Source organism: Equus quagga, chromosome 2 (assembly GCF_021613505.1).
Source record: "Equus quagga isolate Etosha38 chromosome 2, UCLA_HA_Equagga_1.0, whole genome shotgun sequence".
Classification (NCBI taxonomy): Eukaryota; Metazoa; Chordata; class Mammalia; order Perissodactyla; family Equidae; genus Equus; species Equus quagga.
In genome coordinates, this window is record NC_060268.1 from 162,482,414 (window position 1) to 162,507,298 (window position 24,885).

The window sequence follows — 24,885 nt, forward strand, 5'->3', positions numbered from 1 at the left end:
ATGTATAAGAGAGAAGTAACCAGTATTTTTTTCCAGCCTCATTGTCAGTAATGGAGATTAGGGAGCAAAATTCCTGCAGTCCTAACAGAACCACTTTGCAGTACACTTAACACAGTCAGTCACTTAATCTCAGTTAACAAATCTGAACACAAGTGTTTTCAACTCTGAGACAGGATCAAAGAAGTTACCCATCTCAGTCAAGTCCTCTAGCCATAGACACTGAATATTTCAAAGGATGCTCTCTTTCTGATTTCCTTCAATGTAATGACAGAAAACAGAATTTTTAAAAGTAAAGTGGATGCCCCAAATCTTTAAGAGATTACCTTCAATGAGCCCAGCTAAAGCCCACGAGCAGTAAAAGAGGTTTACTCTAGCCAGGAAGTTCCCTAATCCACAGACTCTCAAAAGATAATTGTTTCCTGGTGAGCTCATCCTTCTGCTGGACAAATCCCTGCCAAATTTTCCCAGACCATCCCTCAAGGTGTAGCTGGGTAGTATTTGAGTTGTATCTTTTCTGATTATCATCAGGGGTAGGACACCTCTGAAAACAACAGAATATGGGAACACATACCATTCAACATGAATCGAGACTTCAGGTATACTTTACTGGAGTCCAGCTGAAAGCTTGGTTCATGCCAGTCTTGTGTTTTCAGAAACTCAACAAATTTACAGTTTCCTTCTCCTTATATTATCTGTTATTCAATAAGATTTTGTTTTACTTTTCAATGTAATTTATTTATACTAACTAATCTTGATACTTTTCTCTTAGTACAATAAATTCCCATTTAGATCAACATCACTGATATGACAATATTCTTAGGAGTTACAGCACAGTTCTCATCACTCACCCCATCCATCAATCTACTCCACTGTACAATCTTATCTCCTACCATTATATAAATAACCTTACCACTTGAGCAGGATGAAACAGGAGGTCCTCAGCAATCTGCTGCTTAGTGACACCCTAAAGAAATCCCTAACACTTAACTAAATAACATTTACTACTACTTCCGCACCAACAGCAGACACACTGAGAGAAATTAAGTGTCGGCATATATTGGAAAATTTTAAATATACTGATGTATGAACATGACCAACATAGTGAGATATCCAGGCATCATCTCAATATGATGATGCATTGGAAATTCAAGATGTGTTTAGTAAAAATATTTAAGAGGGAAAAATATTTTATACTAATATGTTAAGCATTTCTAAGTAGAATACTTGAGATAGACTGAACATTGAAATTACCAAATCCAACATCCTTCCTTATTTACCACAACAGAACTACCCTTTGTATAGCAGAAGACAAGCCTAAGGCCAATTATAAGAGGAAAAGGTTAATTTCAAAAGCCTCTCATAAGAAAGTTTCTCTAACTAAAAACTGCACAGAAGTGGAATAAATCAACTCAGCTATAGTAACATCCAATCTGAATTAGAATAAGTATGAGAGATGCTATAGGAGAGGAGGGTATTCATGTATCCTAATATACATGATCTTCTCATGATGATATTGACACTCCTGCATTGAGAGCTGAGCTCTATATTACCTCTCCTTGAATGTGAACAACCGAACAAATCTGTGGTTATCATAGACATTAAGATATGCCACTTTCAAGGCAAAGTTTAAAAAGGTGATAGAACCTCTGTGTGTGTATGTGTGTGTGTGTGTGTGTCTTTGGAGCACTGTGCTGGATGTAATGAGACTCACTACCTTGAAGCTACCGCGCTGGAAAGAGCATGCAGGGACCACATTGAGACAGAGATGTGCAAAGAACTCCAGCTGTTCTAGCCTCTAGCAATTCAAGTCCTCCCTGCCCAGGCAGCAGACATGTGAGTGAGTGAGCATTCAAATGATAGGAGCCTCCAGTCTTCAAGACACCCCACTGAAGCTGAGTGGAACAGAAATCTGAAATCTGCACAAAATGCAAATGCACAAGCAAATTAAATATTGTTTTCACTAACTTTGAGTTTGTTAAACATCCTTTGTAACTAGACCAGAGAGGGGTGTACAATGGGTTGGATGTTTGAGTTTAGGACTTTCAAGAACAATCCCAAATGACAGAATTGGGGCTATTTTTGTGAAAAATAGCTTCCTGCCTTCTTCTGTGGATAAAGGATGCTAGAATCTATCACTTGGTCCTAAAGAAATTCACAAAAAACACAAAACAAAGCCTGCTTTCCTAATCAAAATAAGGCTATAAGGCTACGGGAAGGAGATGCAAAGTCTAGTTCATGCATCTCAATAGGTGATCTAGGAGTTACAATACGTTACTGGGAAATAGAAAAAAACAGACCAGAGCTATATTAACAGAAAACTGCTGCTTTCTTCACTGGATTGCTATATGATCATGAGCAGACACATAATCCATCAGAGCCTCAGTTTCCTCACCAGATATATAGGGATAATAGTGCTTGTCTGACTTTCCTCCCAGGATTATTGTCAAAATACTTTTCAATCTCTAAATTCATATAAAATGCCAAATTTAGAATTACAGTTTTTGGCTTTAATTAGCTCAGAGAAATGTGATTCTTATCTATTAAAATTACTTCCATAGCTCCAATCACCCAGGAAGTAATAAGAGCAATTCTGAATCACAAATAATTGAGAACAGATTTCCTAATATCTAAGAAATGTTGAATGCATATTCCATAGTACTTGATGTTGACAAAAGGAATTTATTTTTTTCACAGAGAATAGTCCTCTGAGAAAGCCCATTTTCATTACCTGCTGCGTTTTGTTGTTGACTTACATCCTGAAGTTCCCTTACCATATCTGCAAAAAATAATTATGGAAGCCATCTGGAACAGGAGCAGGGAGGAACTGGCACTATAATGGACGACATGTCAGAGGCACAATGATATTAACAAACCCACTCTCATTAAGAGAATGAGGCGAGAGTTACCTAAAGCAAATCGCAATTTCTCCTTACCAGGCATGATGGAATCATGAGAATCCACTGCTAAAACAGGAAAAGCTTCATCTCTTTTGCTTCATTGAGTCACAAACCTGGGGTCCTCAGTTCATTCATGATGGAAAGCAGTTCAATTTAATGGACTAAGCGGGACTGTGCTGGCTGACAACTTATTCAGTTGCATTGGACAAATTATTCATGTCTTTGGGATACGGAAATCATTGGTAAAATATGCAATGTCACCACCAGCTGATGTCAAAGGGTCACAGTTTTATTGGTGTAACACAACGAAATATTAATAAGCTAAAATTTACCATCCATTTGTGGTGGGAAAATAAAGAAAAACAAAAATCCAAAATTCAGAATCTTTCTCCCAATAATTCCAGACATGTTCTAGCCACTAAACTGCAATCAGTGGGAGGACCTTTGCCTGTGCAGTCATCAGTTTAAAAGTGACCTTCCATATTTTCTTTACTGTCAGAATCTTACTGAATTGCTTCACAAAAGTTTTTGTTTTGTTTTGTTTTTATTCTGAACACTGTGAGAAAACAGCAGGAGTAGCTACTTTCTTACATTAGAAATATATTTTGATTTGAAGTAGTGATAGCCTTGCTCAACCAGCTCAAAATACTATCAAAGCTTTATCTCAAGCTTGGGGCCCCTCTACCTGGTAGAAAGAACTGTAGATAAGAGACTTTTAGCTAAGGCAGCCATTGTCCCTACTTCAGGTTCATATCAAGTACTCAGATAACTGAGTTACTGGCTTGATTTATTGTCTTTAAAGACTTTGGTGTTTTAATCCTCATTAACATTTGATTTGGGGCTACCCTAAAACCTAGTTTTGCTTTCCTGACTTTGGGACAGCTTTTTCTTTTGATATCTTTCATGAAGATGCTTCTGGACAATTTCCTTGATCCTCAAACCCAACACACACCTGTGATACAGAGTAATTCAGGAAAAGACCTAAATGTCCATTCCTTGGTCCAGTTGCCCATTTTGCATGGGAAGGATATCACAAACTGGCATAGGATTGAGGATTGAAGCTCTATTTGAGAAACAATTAATGGGCCAGGGAAGATGGGAGAGAGTTCAGGGAATACTTTTCAAGGACTTGGGTTCAGAAGCAGTTTAAGGGCTTGGTACATGGAATGTTTAATGAAAGGTGAAAAGTGCTATTAACTTTACTCAGAGTAAAGTAAAAACTTTACTTAGAGTAAGCTCAAATATCCAGAGAGACCAGAAAGATAGCACAAAATAGTGGTATTACAGAGATGCTGGAGATAAGACCAAGAGTAGTATCTAATAGAATTGCCTTTAAAACACAATCTTAACCAAATAAGTCATACAAAACCTGTCTATGAGTTACCCACCTGCTTTGTATCCTGCCTGCTGCCTATCTCAATGTGGTTTAGTAGCAAGGAAGTTCACACACTGATGCAGCATGTACCACCAGCCCTTCTGTCTCAGTTTCTTCCTTTAGCTCTTTCTAGGTCGCCACAACTGGAATCAATGATTTCTCCATCTATCAGCTCAGAACTGCACCGTATAGGAGACACATCTGGAATGGAGGAAAAGAGAATTTAATATCTCTCCTTTTCCTTCTTATACTTGTTCCCAAATCTAATGCCTTCTTCTGTGCTTGGATTGACCGTAAATGCAGGACCCAGTGCTGACCCTTGGACTCTTGGTCTTCCCAGCCACAATCCTTGTTACCCATGCCCTGCAACAAATGCCTTCCAGTTCCCCATGTTTGTTCCAGTGTCCCAGTCTGTACCAAGCCCTTAAATTGCTTCTGCATCCAAGTCTTTGAAAATTATACCTTGAACTCTCTCCCACTTACCTGGCCCATTAACCCTGTTTCTCAAATAGAGTTTCTTATTGGTCCTCTTAGTAACATCATCCAAGCATTGTCCTCAAAACGTATGCAAAGCTTTCTTATACTCCTTAAACGAATAGAATGACTTAGTGCAAACTTTCCTCTAAAAAAAATCTCTAAGCCACTAGGCTCCATAGGCTGATTTATAAAACATTTCTCCGTGGTCTGGGCACAGATGAGAAAATGCTGCAAAAAAATCTTATCTAAAGCTCTGACTAATCAACCAGAATGTGTTTATGGTGTTTTTAATTGCACTAGACAAAGCTGAAGATGACTTAAATTTTTTCCCCCAATGAATTTTTCTTAGGTACCTACATACTGTAGACTCAGCATTCTATTATAAGCTGCAGAGGATATAGAAGGAAAGTAAACTACAGGCTTATCCTCAAAGAGCACCTGTGGAACTCTCACAATGCAGTTGAGGCCACAAGGCAAACACTCGTGAAACAACAGTACAGAATATATGGCAGAATATAATTACAGATTTAGCACTATTGAGTTCCTACTGGATTAAGCATGCTGCATAATTGACTTCCCAATCTCACAACAGCCTGGCAATGTAGTACTTACTGTCTCCGTTTTATAGAGTCCTCAGTCCAAGGTCATACAAGTGGGAAAATGGCACAACCAAAGATGTTTGACTTTAAAGCTGGTGCTATTTCTACTAAGCCAGTGACTTGATTCTTCACTGTCCATTAACATTATTTGAGTATATTTCAATAATGCAGGGACTGGGCCCCATCTTCAGGGATTCTGATTCAGATGAACATGGGATATGGGTAATGTCTTAAAGGCTAAAGGTGATTATAATGGGAAACCAAGGTGAAGAGTCACTGCACTAAACTATACAACCAGTAGATGGCCCAAACTCTGAAAGGTGATTATTTTCAGAAGAAAGTGTTCAGAAGGTGGCAATTTACAGCAGGTGAGCTGGAATGAGACAATTTGCTTATGAAACCAGTTTTGCCATCTAAAAATCAACTTCTACTCAAACTTCTTCAAAATCACAAAATTATTTCCATCCTCCATCAGATTCTGTTTTATGAAAGAAAGGCAGCTGTAATGGATAATAGTGCGTTAGGCATTTCAGCTGACCACAGGTTTTTATACAATGTCTTATGTGAGCATGACTACCACCTGGGGATGAGGATGGGGTGGGATGCAGGCAAGGTATTTCATTTTCCAATGAGGATACTGAGGCCCAGAGTGGTTACATAACTGACTGAAGTTCACACGGCTAACTGGTGATGCACCCAGTTCTCATTTCATTATACCGTTCTGGCTTGGTAGCTTCACACCTTTGTAACTTTGAGTCACTGAGTCTCCTCAGCAAACTGTTGTGTCTGATCAGCAATTGATGGGGCTACTTATTGAGCAGGGAAAAGGGTAGGGATGCATTCAAATTAATCCTTCTCAAAGAGGCACTTTAAAAGCTCATACAAGAGATGCAATTCAACTCACATTATCTTCAACAGTCCTCCAAATGAGTGATTTTGATTAGGACACCAATGCTCAGGAACTTTTTTGAAATGCAGATAAATGCATTTCCTCCCAAGCTACTTTTTCAGATCAGTAATATATAATATATGCTTTTTCCCAAATGTAATGTATTTATATACTTCGAACTCTGACTAGGTGAAGACACCAGGAAAGGTCATTTCTGCAAAGGGAAATAATTAAATTAGCTGATTGCTTTTCACAAAACTACACCTTTTGGACTGTTTTCAACATATCATTTGGGAAGCAAAAAAAAACTCAAGAGAGGTGCTTCACAGATGGTTCCAGAGCAGAGAGAGGAGCTAAAATAAGTGCCTGGTGGTGTTGTCAAGGCAGAGCAGATGTTTGCCGGCGAGCTCAGACCAGAGGTTTCAGTTCCCAGAGTTAACATGATCTTCTGCAGTGGAGAGAAGACTGATGTTATCAGTCAACTTTTTAGAATCACTGGGAACCACAGAGCTCACTGGACATGAGAATCAGCACCAATCTGTGTGAGGGTGCAAAGAGAAACCAGAAAATCCTTCTCCTCAGTTTATTGTTAATGATTTAACATTTCTAGAAAATCTGGAAAATGGAAATTTTGATACTGGAATATTAAAAAAAAAGTCTTCCAAAAAAGGCAATGAATGTATTGGTAACTAGGAAGTGAAGGGGGAAAAGATTCCCTTCTTGGAGTGTGATATTATGATTTATAGGAAGAAATATGTATTTGGTCTTTGTCCCTGTTTCTGGCTTAGAGCTCCTAAAATCCCTAGAATTTCCTAAATGATGAGAGCCATGAAGGTGTCTTTTGTTATGTTAACGAGGTGACTTTTGGAAAGTCCCCAGGTAATCTAAGAATGGGGGCTAGTTGCCAGGGGAACCAACCGGGTAATTAGAGGGTTGAAAGTTTCAGTCCCACTCCCCAGACCTCCAGGGCGGTCAATCATTAATGGTCAATGATTTAATCAATCAAACCCACGTAATGAAGCCTCCATAAAAACCCAAAAGGACAGGGTTCAGAGCTTCCTGGTAGGTGAACACGTAGACATATTGGGAGAGAGGCGCGCCTGGAGAGGGTGTGGAAGCTCTTCACTCCTTTTCCATACAGCCCTGTGCATCTCTTCCATCTGGCTGTTCCTGACTTATATCCTTTTATAATAAACCAGTAATCTCTTGAGGAAATTGAATTCCTGAGTCCTGTGAACCACTCTAGCAAATTAATAGAACATAAAGAGGGGGGTGGGCACCTCTGATTTATAGCCATTAGGTTAGAAGTCCTGGTAACAACCTGGACTGATGATTGACATCTGACGGGGAGGCACAGTCTTGTAGTACTGAGTCCTTAACCTGTGGGATGCGTTGCTGTCTGTAGGTAGGAATCTAGGCATGGGGACGGGATGATGGCGGGACTCATGGAGATGAACACTGGAAGATAATCCCTCGATACGGCTTATGCCTCTGTGAATCTTCAGCTATCCATCAGCTGATAGGCTGAGGGCCAATGCCGGTCAACAGAAACAGCAGTTGGGGAAACAGAATGGACATGGAGAGGGGAAAAATACAGAGAAGCTTGTACCTGCAGAGTAGCTCAACATTTTCTTGTCACATGTGACCTCCGAAAAGTTCTAGTTTGCTTTACTATTGTCCCTTAAGTCTCGCATAACTTCCTTTTTTTGCCCAACTTGAACACAAAACTATATAGAAAAAAAGGGATTTGGAAAAATGTAGCGCTCAGCCTTAAAAAAGTTGACACAGCACAATCCTGCACATATTATTTTTCTAAGTCATATTTCTGTAATAACAGTCTTTATAATAAATATGAATTAGACTTGTAACCAGAAAAAAAGGATCAAAATGAAAGGATCAATGTCTCTTCCAGAACAGCACAAAGCATTTTAGATGGTGGTTTATTCCATGATTGCTCATCTTGCATTGTCTCTAAGTCTTCAATATCTTCTCCTCTTTCTTCTACAGATGATCAGGTTTTCTTCTCATTAGAGTAGCTGTGATGGTTAATTTCATATGTTAACTTGACTGGCCACAGTGCCCAGGTATTTGGTCAAACATTATTCAGGATGCCTCTGTGAAGGCGATTTTTGGATGAGATTAACATTTAAATATGTGAATTTTGAGTAAAGCTGATTACCCTCCATAAAGTGGGTGGACCTCATCCAGTCAGTTGAAAAAGTCTTGATCAAACAAAGACTGACCTCCCCTGGACAAAAGAAATTCTGCCAGCAGACTGCCTTTGAACTTGCACTATAACTTTTTTGGGGGTCTCTAGCATACAGCATGCATCCTCCCTGTAGATTTTGGACTTATTAAATCTCTACAATTGCATGAGCCACTTTCTTAAAATAAGTCAATTAACGTTTTTCTCTACACACACACACGTATACACAACGCACATCATGTTGATTCTGTTTCTCTGGGGAATCCTGACTATAACAATAGCCCTTTGGTTCCTTATTATAAACTGCTTATAAATCATTGTCTCTCATTTCATATTTCTATGACTAAAAGACTCTACATCTGAGTTGTCCAATAGGCCAGCCATCAGTCACATGTGGTTCTTTAAATTTAAATCTAAATAAGTTAAAATTATAAGATCATGTCTTCGCTCACACTAGCCACATTTCATGTGACCAGTAGGCATTTGTCACTAGTGGCTACCACATTAAACAGCACAGGTTTTAGCACATTTCCATTATTGCTGAATGTTCTATTGGACAACACTGCAATTCACAAATCAACTTCTACTTCTGTGCAGAAATATCATCTAACAAGATAATTTCTTCTCTCCCAAAAAATTGAAAGTGGCCAGGACCTAGCTTAGAAAACTTTGAGACAGAGGCCACATGAAGCCCAGATAATAGGAGATTAGCAAGCATCACGCAGTTACCACACACGAAGTAACTAGAGAGCTTCTGGCAGTCTCTCAGCACTCAAAAGTGATCAGGGACTCACTCAGGTTTATGTGTCTTCTAAGCCGTCATTGTTTGCGATCTCTATACTGTGCAGTTAGCCATCTCCAAAATAGTGTCACACTCTGTGATGTATGAGATGCTGTGAAACAAGCAGTCCTTACCTCACCATAAGGAACAGAGATCAGATAAAGAGATATAATGCCAGGGAACACATCTATGCTCTTGTCTAGAAGATAAAACAGTTTTGATTACTTGGAGTGCAGAAAGCATGACTTATAATGTATGTTTTGTCAATGCTCAGGCATTCTTTCAAAGAGGCAGTCTTTAATTGCCAGTGGAAAACTAAATTTTTATAATTGCTTGCTCCCTGCCTTGGAGGAAATCACTCAGCTTTTGCTCCAAGTATCTTTCCATCATTTCAATAGCAGACACTGAGCCAGGGGAAATTTAAGATTAAGGAGAAAAACCTGCAAATAACAAACCTATTCTATGACATTTATAGTACCATTTTCTTCTTCTTTTTTCCACGCTCCACCCTCATTGTATTGGTGCTCAAAGATTGTTGTTTTTCATTAGCCAGCAATGGCTAAATATAAAAAAGCAAAACTTTTAAAAGGGCAAAGCTCTGATTTGGCAATTCTATCTGAAAATTGGAGTCCATGTCAGCTCTTTCCTTTGATTCATCCTGCCTCCCTATAATCATTTGGAACCAGATAGACTCAACAGTCCAAGCCAAAGTGTTGCCACCTCAAATACTCATGGATAATGGGAATATGGCAGGCTGAAGATGAACAAATGGATGGGAAGTACAGAAATCTGAAGAGCACATGCCCGGGAGATAGCCACTACACAGCTCTAGCTGATCGTTGAAGGAATTAAAGTCCAATGTTGTCAGATTTTTCCAATTTTAAAAGGGAGCTTGAAATCTTGTTATCTGAATTATCCCATTTTTTTAAATGTTGGCAAGTAGTTAAATTTTTTTTAAAACCATATGCTAGCCAAATAAAGTATTTTCGGTCCAAATTAGATCCAAAGTCTTCTAGTTTCTGATTTCAGTGAACCATAAATTCCTTGAAAATGAAAATATGACTTCTGCTTCCTTTTCACTACAGCCTCCACCAAAGTGTGATCATATGTTAAGCCTTTAATACTGACTGACTCACCTGACAAGTCAGGAGTTCATAGCTCTTATCCTGGAAAAGGTCAAAGTCATGGCAGTCACTGATGAAAATGAAAAACAATTTCTGCAGTCCAAGATTCTGGATCTCAACTGGGCCAATTTTTTCCCCTGGAGGACATTTGGAAATGTCTGGGGATGTTCTTGTTTGTTACAACCTGACGGGGATAGCTAATGGCATCTAGTAGGTAGAGACCAGGGATACTGCTGAATATCCTACAGGGCACAGGACAGTGCTCCATAACAAAGGATTCTCAGAGCCACCAAATATCAATAATGCTGAGACTGAGAAACCCTTCTCAAGATCTTGTTTTTGCAGGAGGGTCAGTTAGTGTTTACCCACCCTTGCCATCAGTAACCTGAGCACCAAGAAGCAGATACATTTCCCCACACTCTGTTATTAAGGTTTGTCATTCCCACATCCTCATCACACATATCTAGGACCTGCTTGCCCAGGCTCAGACTGGTAAGAGCCCAGAAACTGATGTACCTCCAGAGATAGTAGTCCATAAAGAACTAGAAGACATCAGATTAGCAAAAACTGAATAGTCTGAAAAAAACAAATATTGATGAGGAGGAGAGTAATTAAGGTTTATTCATACACATTGGTGAAGTATAAGTTTGGACAAAGAGGAGGACAATCCAGCAAAGTTTATTCAGATTTTAAATATACAGACCCTCTAGAAAAAAAATGCAGACCCCTGATGTACAGCAATGACTTTGAAAACGTGGTCCGCAGACAAGCAATATCGCATCACCTGGGAACTTGTTAGGTGAATTTTAGGCCCCACACTAGACCTACCAAATCAGAAACTCTGAAAATAGAACCCAGTAATCTTGGTTTTAATTAGCCCTTCAGAGTATTTTGATGCCTACAAAAGTTTGAGAACAACTGACCTAGAGAACTATCTTCATAATCTGATTATACATTAGAATCACTCCTTGGAGGCAATTACTAAAAATGCAGACACAGAGTCCTCTCTGGAAATTCTGGGACTAATGAACACCTAGATAGCCAAGGTTGTTTCCTAGGTTCTCTCAGTAGAGAATTAAGGTGCTGAAATTCTTGCAGACTTATTAATGTGACCCATGTCTTCATACGTTAAGTTTTCAGAAACATGAGGTACAAACAATAGCTATCACTAGGTTGGTCTCCAAATTTTTACAAGTGAAAATCCAAGTGCAAATCTTCTTTCAGCCTCTTTCCCCAAATGTGGTCTGAAAACTCTCATGTCACATGCTAATATATTTTAGAAAGCAGACAGAGACTCAAAGTAGCCAACTTCTGTAACACATCTTCCTCTTGAATCTTCTTCAGACAGAAAGGTGTAGGGGAGGAAGACATTTCCTCTACCCACTCTGGATCCTTCTGGCCAGACAAAAAATTAAGTTCACATGAGACAGAATAACAGGAGAAAATTAAACAAAGCTTTATAATGTGTATACATGGGAGAGGCTCAGGCAAACTGAGCAACTGAACCAGCTGGCTGTTAAGCATCTTCAGCTACAGACAAGAAGGATGTTTGAGGTAGTGGTTTGGGTCTTCAAAAGGAAGGAAGGCAACCCACGTGGAAATGGAAAAGCAAATGTTTGGTAAATAGAACTTTGATAAGAGTGGGCTTAGCAAGGATCCTCCCAGTCTATCAGAACCCAAAGTTATCTATAGTGATGGCCTCTCCTGGGGACAGGCATTTATTTATTTTTTTTAAAGATTTTATTTTTTCCTTTTTCTCCCCAAATCCCCCCGGTACATAGTTGTATATTCTTCATTGTGGGTCCTTCTAGTCGTGGCATGTGGGATGCTGCCTCAGCGTGGTTTGATGTCTGCGCCTAGGACTCGAACCAATGAAACACTGGGCCGCCTGCAGCGGAGCACGCGACCTTAACCACTCAGCCACGAACAGGCATTTATTTTAAATTTCTTTTAGGCAGTTGGGGGGAAAGGTCAAATGTTCTTGCTGAGTCTGAGCCTTTATTGACTTCAGCTGGAAATAATCACACCAGAGTGGCACATCTTGGGGCAGCCTGCCCTGAACCACATCAAAGGCATCTTGTAATTGTCTCCACATGGGAGGAAAATTACCTCTCCATGATGCTTGGACTATTTCTCCTTTAAGATCCTATGCAAGTTCTGGGCTTAGCCCTTAACTGGCCTGGAAGCTTCTGCTTTGGGCCACTTGAAAGCATTTGCCATTTTAGAAGTGTAGATTTTTGAAGAATAATAAACTAGGAGAAGCCCAAGCCATGTAGAGAACCCTGGAAAAGGACACAATATGGAGAGGGAGATGACAGAAAGAAAGACAGAAAGATAAAAGGAAAGAAACATAGGAGAAGGAGAGAGAGACAGAGAAAGACATGGGCACCATGTTGTATTGTAACTCAGCTGCATGAGATATGCCAATGAGAACAACCTAGTCTACATGCAGGACTGTCAAGGATAATAATAAATTGTGCTTTTAGTTTTGGGGTGGTTTTTTACGTAACAATAGAAAATGACACCAAGAGAGGACATTGTTTTGGAAAATCCTCCCAGGTGATTCTAATTAGCACCTGTAACTTCTTTTTCAATTGATAAATACTAATTTATAGATTTAAACCATTATATCCCCCCAGAAAACTGCTACTTTTTCAGTGCCTATCAATAGATAAACCAATGATCAGCAAATCAGTAGACTGTATTTTTGCTATGCTGTTTATTTGCCCATCTTCTTTAAGGCTCTCAGAGCATCAACTAGCCTTAGAGACACAAGAATAATCACATACATATTTTATCACATTATCAGGTTCAACAAATACCATTATTGAGGTGCTAATAGCCTTTAATGAAGACAGAAACTGTCATAAACTTTAAATTCATAAGTTCACAGATTAAGCAATTATTAAGAGACTATTTACCAACCAGGTTGATGGTGCTTAGTTCTACGTATTTAAAGTCTGATAAGACATAGTCTTCCCAGCTCTTTCTGAACTCATGGTCTACTGATAAGGCTGCAAGGAAGTGAGTGAATTGCTAGCGGTACTTGAGGCCAACTGTGCCATAAGAATTGAAATATTTGGCATTAATTAAGAGTTTGCTGTATTTATTAGGTCATTTAAAATTCATAACTACACTGTGTGTATCATAATATCATGCACTAAGCTAAGCTCAGAGACATTAACTATGTTGCCCAAGGACCCACTACTAATAAGTGTAAAGCCAATATTCAACGGAATACAGAATACACAGTTCTAACTACAGAGTTCATGCATTTCAACTCTGTGCCATCCAAAGAAATAACTACTTGCTCTTAACCTGGTACAGGTGGCAGGTGGGCATTAACTTTCCCTGGAAGTTCAACAAGGGATTTTTAAGCACATACATTTTGAAGAATCACAGAACACACATACACAGAAAAACACACACCAAACACATGCAGCATACACCCTTAGCTTGAGCTAAACCGCAGCATCTTATGCAGAAATATTTGTTTTGGCACAAAACTCTAGACTTTCAATTCAAAAGGGGAAAACTTTGTTCTCACTATCACTTCAACAGAACAGGGGAGAAGAGAGGACTAGTAAGAAAAACAAATCAACAATGTAACAATTCAAAAACAGAATGATATACCCCTTATTAAAGTCTTTTGAGTTCTAAAAAGCAACCTAAATTATATGGAGAGCAAATGGCCCCTGACATGGTCCTGCAGTCCATTAAAGGATTTTCCTGTTACTTAGCTATGATGCTGAACAAAGGGAATTGAAGGATGTGGTGTCAGCTGAGTTTCTTTCACAAGGTCAGGATGATGAATTTTTGGACTTGGGCTGTCTAGGAATGTCCCATAGATCAGGGGAAGATGTACCGTTAACAATGATGTTTCCAGAGTTTCAGCCACTCAGCAGAGATCACTTTGGACTTAGAAACTTTTTCTATCTAAGAAGAGAAAAGCTGCACTTTGCAAAGAATAAAAATCTTGCTCCTTGCCAGTGATGGGGCTGCACAACCACCTGGGTCCCCGTGAAGAGCACAGGAAACAACAAGCTAGTGGGGTAGGTGGGGCAGGGAGAAACAGGTTGGTCAGCTGTGCCTCTTGGGGATATGACTTCCCTGCATCTTGACTCATTCATAAAATGAGGAGGCAGATGCTATTAAGTCATGAAATATTTTTAAGGATTTATGATGTATTAGAATCTGTGTTTGATGTTGAAGATGCAGAAGTGGGAACAACAGATTTGGCCCTTGCACTCATGGAGTTGACAGTGAGGAAGATGAACATGAATCCAAAAAAACCCAGTAGATTGTTACAAATTGGCTTCCACAGGAAGCAGACTCTGAGACTGAGATGGAGATTAGTATAAAGGTTTCTCTTGTGACCACCACTGGAAGTTGGGCTGTAATATACTATCAACAGAGGCCTCAATCATCCCTACGAGGATGTCTGGCTCTGAGACAACCTTCAGAGTTTTCCTGAGTTGGGCTAGGCAGTCTGGACTTTCTACCCCTATATCAGCCAGTCATCGGATGCAAGCTGTCCCAATTAACAAGGCGACTCTCTTCAGCCAAAGCATTCCTAAATGGGGCTGACATTTGAGAGATCCCCAGAAATAACTTTTGTCCTAAAGGTGGGTCTGACCAGTTCATCCAAGAGTCCACTACATAGGTACACAATTATGAACTGCGATAGGTGGCTATGAATAAGTATTATCCATAGATATGGGGAAGTGTAGCAGAGGATCTGACCTAGTTTGAAAAGGAAGTCTCTCCTGAAAAAGTTATAATTCAGTCGAGATTTGAAAAATGTAAGTAGGTGGAGGGAGGAGAGAAAAACGCTCCCAGTAGAGGAATTACCAATGCAAAGGCCCTATGGCTTCAGGAACATGGTGCATGTCAGGGATCAATCAATCAATCAATCAATCAATAAAATAAGATGATAGAGAGGCTAAAATGGGGAGAAAGTGATGTTGGAGTCATTGGCAGAGATAAGACCATACAGGCCTATGAAATCCAAGTCAAGAATTTAATTGTAAGAGCAGGAGAAAGCCACTGAAATATATTGTATGGCCTATGGCAGTGGGTGGGTTGGTGTTGGAGGGAGAGTAATATGATGAGATTTGCACTTTACAAATATTACCCTGGCTGCTCAGTTGGGGGATGGACTGGAAGGCAGTGTTGCTCTCTAAAACCCCCATCAGACTCTAAGTTTATACAAAGATTTAGAAGCAGAGTCACCAACTCGAAAAATGATTATCTTGTCCTGCAGGGTACAGATTCCAAGATGTGATAATATGGCAGTCAAAATATTATTGATAATGACAAAACTTTTTGTATATATCAATTAATAATTTCAGCAACAACCTATGAGGTAAGTACTATGAGATCTCATTTCATGGATGAAGAATTATGAAGTAAATGTTATTATTCCTATTTTCTAGGTGGAGATATTGAGTCTTAAAGAGGTTATGTGTGTCACCCAACTTCACATAGCTAGTCAGTAATTCAAACTCAGGCAGCATCACACTAGAGTGCCTCAAGGAAAGACAAAATAAAATGTAATAAATTTACACAAATTTATTAGCAAGTTATTGCATACTTAAGTTAAACTAAAAGCTGAGCATTATTTGTTAAATAACAGTAAGGTAAAACATTCTTACATGTAACAAATATTATATATTGTATTTTGTATTTGATTTGTAATGCAATTGTAATGATATACTGATCTAAAACACATTTCTTTGTCAGGTAATATTTAAAATGTAAAACACAAATAATTCTTAATGTGTTCAAGGGTTTACATATTACTATTATGCTAGTTTGGGAAAATATTTCTAACTACTATAACAAACATATCCCCAAAGCATTCTAGCTTAACACAATAAAGATGCATTAATAACTCATGAATCCCCAGTGACCATGTTTCTCATTGTTGGGAACACTTCCATAGCCATAACAGGAGTTCATATTCCTTCTATCCTCAAGCTCTTTTTTTCTTTAGGATCCTGTACTTTTGGCCAAGAAAAAGAGCAAAGGAGAGAGGGAGCTCATGGAAGTGAACTCTATTAATTCTGTCTGCTTGCCATTGACCAGAACTTAGTCTCATGGCCACATCCAATGGAAAGAATCTAAGGAATACAGACAAGTGATGTGGATGCAGACACCAATGACTGTATGACAGTGCCTGTCATGAGTATAAAATGTGTCTGCAAATCAAAAAGTTTGGATAACGCTCACTCATTAAAGCAGGTATTTGGTTCCTAAGTCACGTTTTATTTTCTTTATGACACTTTTTCTTGCAGAGATATGGAAAGTTTAAAATGGACTCCCATGCCACCCCCTCCTTGGGATCTGGCCCATGGATTCCCCAGTGCAGCAGTTAAATCTAAAGTCCAAACTATGGTTCAAATCCACAGTGAAGAAATGACAGTTAAGAATTCGTCCTTCAGTTTCTATTCTCAAAGCTGACTTATTCTTCCATCTCAATAGGATTTCTGCTTTGCTTAAAGTCCTTACCTAAAAGTCATTGGCTAGACTCTTGGCTATGAATGCAAATGCACGTGTATGTTCCAAATCTAGGGTTTGGCAGTTAACCACAATGTTATCATTGATAATGTGGACACAGATAAAAACAGTGATAATAACCAGTAATCATGAGTGATAAGCCTGTGATGGTTATCACATATTTCTCCCAAATTGTTTCAAACCCTTCTAACAGTTTTCCTCATCTGTATATCATCTTAATAAGGCTTATAGGAATTAACTGTATCACTGTTTTTTTTTTTTAATTTCCCAAATACGCTCTACTTTGTACTACCTTTGGAGTTCTCTTTCTCAAGACAGCCACAGAAAATACTGCAGAGTGATGAGCATGATCTAGGACTTTAAATTCACATAAATGACAGCCAGTTGCAATCAGCACCACACAGTCACAGTGTCCACGAGATAACAAATGCATTTGCTCCTCCAACCAGAAACACATGGAGCAGAGATTGAATTATTTTTTCAAGCCTGAGCCTGAGTTGAGGTTTCAATCTGAGTTAACAGTGATCAGAATGAATGAAAATAAAAGTGGTAGAAAGTAAGGGGTGGTTAGATCTGACAACAGAAACCGATTATTTACCCGTGTAATTCAAAGTTCTCTTCCAGTCCCAATTATTCAGCTCTTTGTAAATTCCAGACAAATCGAGTGAGCACTGACAATTTACATGGTGCTCTACAAAAACTCTTCAGGAATGAATGAGAAAGAGAAGGCATCATCGCCATTGTCATTATCATCACCTTCATCAGAGCAAACATTTACTGTATGATTGTGTGCCAGGCAATGTTCTAAACCTTTACATGCTTTAATTCATTTAATGCTTATTGTAGCTCTACAACCCTACAAGGTATTAGTCAGGACTCTCAATTTCTATGAGAAAACTCCAACTCAATGTAGCTTAAGATAAGAAAATGGTTGTAGTTAGCAAGTAATAGCAGTTCAAGGTACTAGAAAGGCAACATTCAATCTATTATACTCAGAACATTTACTCAAGTCTGTCTCTCTCTCTCATTCTTTTCCTTTGTATCTGGCATCTTTTTCTTCTTTCAAGAACATGACTCTCCTATGGGGCAGGAAGGGTAGTCACCTATATCTGTAAGGTGTAGGCACTCCTACTTGCTCTAGCTAAGAAGTGTCAAGGAAGAACATTAATTGGCTTGCCTTAGGTCACATGTCTTTAACCATTATCATGGTTTGGGCAAAGAAATTTTCTGGCTGGCCTAGTCGGGTTTGCATGGCCAACCTTGAGATCCAGGAAGCAAGTCCAGTTATTACTGGCCACATCAGAAGCATCTGGAGTAATATTAAAGGTGACAAACAAAAATTCATATGTTCGTTACAGCTAGGTTTTATTATTTCACTATATTACATTTGAAGAAAATGATATGTAGAGAGGTTATTTGTCTAACATCATCCATGTGTAAGGTTTGGGTCAGATTTGATCCAGATTTGATTGATTTACAAACCTCTGCTCTAAATTACTAGACTGAACTGTATTTCCAAATTCTGACTTGGGGATATGTATGCTGGGAAGACCATCGATTCAGAGTGTGTGTGTGTGTGTGTGTGTGTGTGCCTTCCACACCACTCACTTTAATTCTGGGAGTAGACAAAATATAATATGGATTTAAGATACTTTTTTGAGGAAAGAAAAGTGTATGTGAAGAAGGATTCCTAATTGGCTAACCACAAAGAAGAGGGAAGCACTACTTTTAAAATATTGTTAATATATCAAAAGGACAAAGTTTTCATTTGTTTGTTTTTGTCCTTTTGAATCTTGACATCTACTTAAGAGAGCTTAGAGTTAAGCAGAAGGATGGTCAACTCCAGGCTCAGTGCAAGTCATTTACATTCTGTGGGTATCTTTTATTTTTTGTCTAAACCTCCTTCCTCACCTATTTGATGCAGTTATTTCAAGATTAAAATTATGAAGCAAATATCAAAATGTTTTGCAAAGCTAGAAATAGCGCCCCCAAAAGATAGTATTACCCTTTTGTATTATCACGTGCCATCTATGTATAAAGCGTGCAATTGTAGTCTACTGACACTTTTCCAAAAATCAAAGGGAAAAAGGAACCATATTATTATAAACTTTTATAAACAGGCAAATTTTACTCCAACTAATTTACTCAATTCTTTCACTGTCATCGTCCCTGCATCCTCCTCCTCCTCCTCCTCTTCCTCTTCCTTCTACTTCTTCAGTTCTTCTTCTTATTATTAAAATCTCATGAAATTATCTTTACTATCTAATCCTCTGGGTAAGACTCTCATAGATTAAATTTTATGCTCGATGGATGGCTTTGTTTACATCCAAATTAAAGATAGTTTCCGTCTGATCTCTTCTTTTGACAAGGGTATTCTATCGGCTTTCTCTACGTGAGTCATTAATGCATATTCTTCTGTTACCTTCTCTACTGAGTGTTTTTCCCTGCAACTTAAACAGTCCTTTTCACTTTTCCTCCTAAGGAATCTCTCTTTCCCTCTAACATCTCCAATCAGCCACTGGCTGACTCCAGATGAAATTTGGGCATTGATTTATAGTAAGCCTTCATCCCTTGCCCTAAGGAGACAAGGCAATAATGCTGTATTTTTTAATAATTGGTTTAGAAATCCAACCCCAAGTGCAGCAGGATGAAACAATGGGATTTATGCTGTACCTCAGTTATTCTGACAACTGTAAAATTCCAGGTCTGATTATACTTGTTGATGCTGTTAAGACGCAGGGAGAGGGTAAAAAAAAGTAAAGGCATGTTATTTATTGTCGAAGCTGCTCTCACAGCATCTCAAAGATCATTTAATTTTGCCTGAGACTGCTGGTCATGCAGGGGATTCTGAATGATTTTCCATGTCTTATCCTACAACGCAAAAATGAATGAAATCAGTGATACATAGAACCTACATTTCCTTTAGCCCCTACCCTGTATGACCTCTGGTCTTGGATCAGTGTTTTCTCTGAGTAGACATTAAATCCTAAGGTCACCAGGGCACTGAATAGGAAGCCGAGGGATCCCTATTTGCTCACTGCCTCTCACTAGTTTCTCTCTCTGGGCACAATATCAAGATTTTTTTTTTTTTAAAAGAGATCTAACTAGAAGGAGAGATGAGGAAAGTAAAGATAGTTCATCAGCGGATAAACCAAGATATAGATAGAGGAGCATATTATAAAGAATTGCAAGTTAACTACAAAAGCACTGGAGTCAGAAATGACTAATATTGGTTGCATTTATGGATGAGACCACAGGAAGAAGCAGTGGTATGAAAAACCATTGCTTTTAACAATGACCTCATACACACACATGCATATATTTACTATAGGCATTCATGGTATTGATAAAAACTATATTGATGATAGTTTAAAATATGGCTGTAGACAAAAGACTAAATTTGACATGGAATACGAACTAAGTCTAAAAATGATAAAACCATCTTTCCACACACAAACCATATAATACCCCTTTGGGGGAGAAAAAGATGGGATTGATGAACGAAGCAAGAAGTTGTTAAATTTTCTAAGAAGCATCTATCAGAGATAGAGAAAAAACAGTGCTTATTCCCTGGGAACAGACAGAGAGCTTGAGAGGCAGGCAGAGATGCATAGGAGAAGAGCAAAAAGCAGGCACAAAGGAAAACACACAGGAAGAAGTAAATGCAAAACAGTGATTGTTTAGATATTTGACTGTCTAGTAAAAATAAAGACCATAAGCTAATAAGGAATACAAATAAAGTTTAAATTTTATTTCATAGAACCAGGAATCAGACAGTCCAGTCATGAATTTTGCCTCTCTACTATGATTTGTCAGCTTTTGCACAAGTGGGGACATCTGCGTGTGTGTGTTTGAAAAACATCCGTGGAGATGCCTATAGTGTGAACGTGAAAGTGGCTGAGATGAGCTATTTAACAACCTTCTACATCCCTGCCTGCTCTGTTCAACATGATAGTTGTCAAGAAATGAGAATTTTTCTTTTTCTCTTTTGTTTTTTCAGAAAAATGTTATGCCTGGTTTAAAAGGCTTTAGAACAAACACATTTATGGGCTCTTTTGCTGCATGTTTCTTAAATGGAGAAATAAATATCAATAATGCAGTGCCGGTCAGCGTGAACTCCTGGAGCCAAAGCGAAACACGTCTCACAGGTGTTACAGCACATATAAAAGGGGGGATTATTAAGAAGGTGCTTCAGTTTTGCTATTGGCTTGGAACTAATAAGATTATATTATCCACCATGAGAAAGTTTCCAGTTTACACCTGTTTTGCAGAGCTGGCGCTCTCCCAGAGGCTGTTTGTGAGCAGGAGTTCATATTTGTGAGTTTCCTGATGCCTGTGGATCTGAGCACTGGAGTCTACGGCTCCTTTTAGAAGACACAAGGTTGTGGCTGCTTTTCCGATGTATTTGTGTATAAGATACAGCCAGCTTATTTGAAGCGGTTTAAGGAGTGTTCGCTGTGTACCATGGTTGCAGGCTGGGAAACGGCTAGAGCTGGTTCCATTCATCCAGCCCCAGCGTGGCTCTGGTGGTGGGAGCGGTGGCAGTGGGTGATGTGGGAATGGGGCAAGGATTACCAGTTACTCCCCAAAGTTAAAAATTCATTAAGTCTAGAAACAGTTTTTCTAATTTCTACCCCCTTTAAATCTCCTACATTGGTAGTCAGACAGTAGGCTAGTGGCTGTTTAAGATTTTGTGAGCCTTAGAAGCAAGGTTTAGCAAAAGTAAGCAAAACTTCTAAACAAAACTGCACTGATTCTGTTCAATGCAACTGCGGTAAAGCTGGGGAATCTCAAAGTTTAACCATCATCTGAGGTAAATCTAGTAGCTGGGAGCCATTTTTTGAGAAATACTATAGCTAACAATAGCATTAGGTTGATTGTTTAATATCTGAGCTCACTTGTCGGTCAGTCTTTGCTCTTTGAGTCCACTCACCCCAGCTCCCCACTCACTGGTGACCTTTATAAACTCTTAGTCTTCTGTGTGGGGATAAGCTGGCCGCAGGTGAAAATGGTACTCTGTAAGACTAAAAACACCTGTCCCTGATCTTTCCAGAAAGGAAGTGATAGTGATGGAAGAAATAGGTTCAGACAAAAAGAAGAGATTTTATTATCTCATTATATTTACAATAGTGTGTGAAGAAATGTTTGACCTTCATCTTTTTATAGCTGGGGAAACTGGTGTTTAGAAAGCTCAGGTTACAAGGTTCCACAGTAAAAGGCAGAAGGAGAGGCGCTAACAGAGGGACTGCAGAGAAACAGACATTCCAAGCGGACAGGGTGCAGAGTTCGTCATGAACAGGAGGCTTTCGATTTTCAGTTTGTGTGGTCCATCTCTAGATAACAGCTCATTAGTCCTTCAGAGTTGAATGTCAAAAACCTGACTGTGTTGCCTAGCATGGCTTTGAAAACAAAACTAACGAAAATTTAGTTTTAGTTTAAAAAATCACAAGTAAAAACCATGCAAAGTGTAAAATTCTAAAATATGAGTATCTGGTCTTTTATTTACTGACTTTTAGGGTATGCCTAGCTTAAGTGTGTGTGCGTACATTTGTGTGCATGTGCATGAGAGAGAGAGGGGAGTGGGGGAAACTTCCAGCAAAGAGGTTTATCGTATTTTCAAGCAAAGAAAAATCTGAGTTAGAGCCTATCAAAAGCTAGTATCTGACATACAGCCTCAATAATTAAACATGCTGTCTATAGCTCGCTTTTGAGAGGAGACAGGTGCATTACGAGTTTCTTAGATCATGTGAAAAACCTCCATATCATTCTAATTTGAAGTCTTAGTCACTCTCCAAGACATCCTTTCTATATCTCTAAAAATCAATTTGTAATTTCACCCTGTGGGGTCTCCTTACTGCCTTCAACAGGATAGAACAGTGAGGGCGCTTTATCCAACCTCTGCCATAAAATATCAGTCACATTTTAAGCCATCAACATGAACGGAAAAAAAAAAAATCATAAATTTCAAGTGCAAGCCATATGGAATTTTGGCCAAGTGTAATTCCCAGGTAGTTATGTTTGAAGTGCATGGCCCTAATGCTTTTGAAATGTCTTAAGTAGCATTTTGGAAGCAGCATTGTTGTGGTTTATAAAACCAGGTTATTGATTGTCTAAGGACAATTTAAGATGAGGTTTGAAAGTCTGAGGGTCTTTGTGGCAGCATATAACGAGACCCTTATCTCCTGTGGCTGGAGAGCAGAAAAAGAGATGTTCTAGTTCGAAGAGAAGGAAGCTTCTGTCAGAGGAAAAGGTAAACTTTAAGGTTTGGTGGTTGCTCAGTTAGTGTAAGCTATTTGTGCAGCGAGAGCAGCAGAGAGGAGTCACCAGTCTGAGAGGAGCAACTGACCCCGGTCATCAGAAGGATGCAGGGTTGCTGTTACACAATGGGAACAGGGAAGAATAGTTTAGATTGTCACATGATCAGGGTGGGGAACATCACTCAATGTTGCCATGTAGCAGTTCTTGGTACTCCTCTATCCAATTTTTATGGTAAATTGACAAGTGCAGTGGCCGTGATCTGAGAAGGGCATGCTGAGCAGGGGCTCTCACACTTCAGCACAGAGGACCTGGATCACCCAACCGGGGAAGCCACTTAGACAAGCAGAGGCACCAACACGAGTGAGAGAAATCTAAATGTGCTATATAGGAGAAAGAGTCAGTGTTGGTTTCAGCCCCTACCCCTATACCAGTTCTAGCCACAGGGCATATGGTCTGTCCCAATAATCTTTCTCTTGAAAATTTCCCTAGGAAAGTTCCAACCAGAATCCTAGAGAAGTTGTTTCCAATGGATCTGAGAGGTACAAAGGGAGGAATGTAGTAGATGCTGTTGTAAGTTGCCCATAACCCCTACAGGATCAGTTCACTCATTTCTCAGCGGCCAGGACTTTTGCCTGCTGAAAGTTCACAGCTGAGTCCCTCCCCAGGAATTGCTGTTGGCTCTTGGGAACTCATTCACCTGAGGTTAGACTCTCTTCCCCACACGAATCTCCTATCAATGGTTAGGCAATGTGTTCTCCTTGCCTCAATTTGGGACATCTTTGAAAGGCCATCCCAGCATCAGACTCCCCTGTGGGATGGGCTGAGGCATCTGTTGCAAGTACATCCCATCTACTTTCTTTCTCGGCAGTGTCTCTTTCTTCACTCCTTTGCAGGTGTGCTTTTTTGGAAGATTTTCCAATAAAGCTTCTGCAAGCAAATTGCAGCCTCAGAGTCTATTTCCTTGGTTAGCTCAACCTAGAATACCTCCTTTGATTTTCGTTCCCCCTTTTCCAGAGCTCTTTGTCAAAAAGAAAATAAATAAAAATCCTATCATCTACTCAGTTTTGGAGGTTTAACACCTGAAAATTATACTCAATATTTCCCTTTCCCTCAGTCTTGGCCATCCTCATCCAATCTATAAATAAGCCTTATCAACTTACTTACAAAATCTTTCTCAAAACTATCTATACTCCACCATACTGCCAATACCCGAGTTGGAGCTATCATTATCTGTCTTTACTGACTGTGAAACTTTTCCCTTCTCTTATCCTTTTTAATCCATTCTCCACATTGTGGTGACAGTGGATTACAGGAGTGACAGTAGACAGTGAATGAGTCACCAAACCCTTAACCTTTCCCCAGAGACCCTGGATGTGCCAGCGCTGCCTGCAACATAGGCCTCGGCTCAGATCTTCCCTCACTTCCTCTAACTCGCCATATTTCTTCGAGTTTTGGTCCTCTGCATGTGCTGCCCCCTCTGTAGGGAGTTCTCCCTCCAACCCAACATGTAAACACTAAAGTCTCAGTCTTCTCATCTATAAAAAGGGACTAATCTGCCATTGACCAGGGCCATTTAAAGATGCAATAAAATAAGCATAATACCTGACATATGTTAGTTTTAAAGCATATATCCTAGTATTTTAAGTTTTTTCCTTTAATCTTTTCCCTGTGATTTCTCAGAACCTCAATGTTAAAAGCAAATTTTAGAAAGGATTGATTTTTATCAGTTAAAAATCCATAATACATCCTTGCTGTGAAGC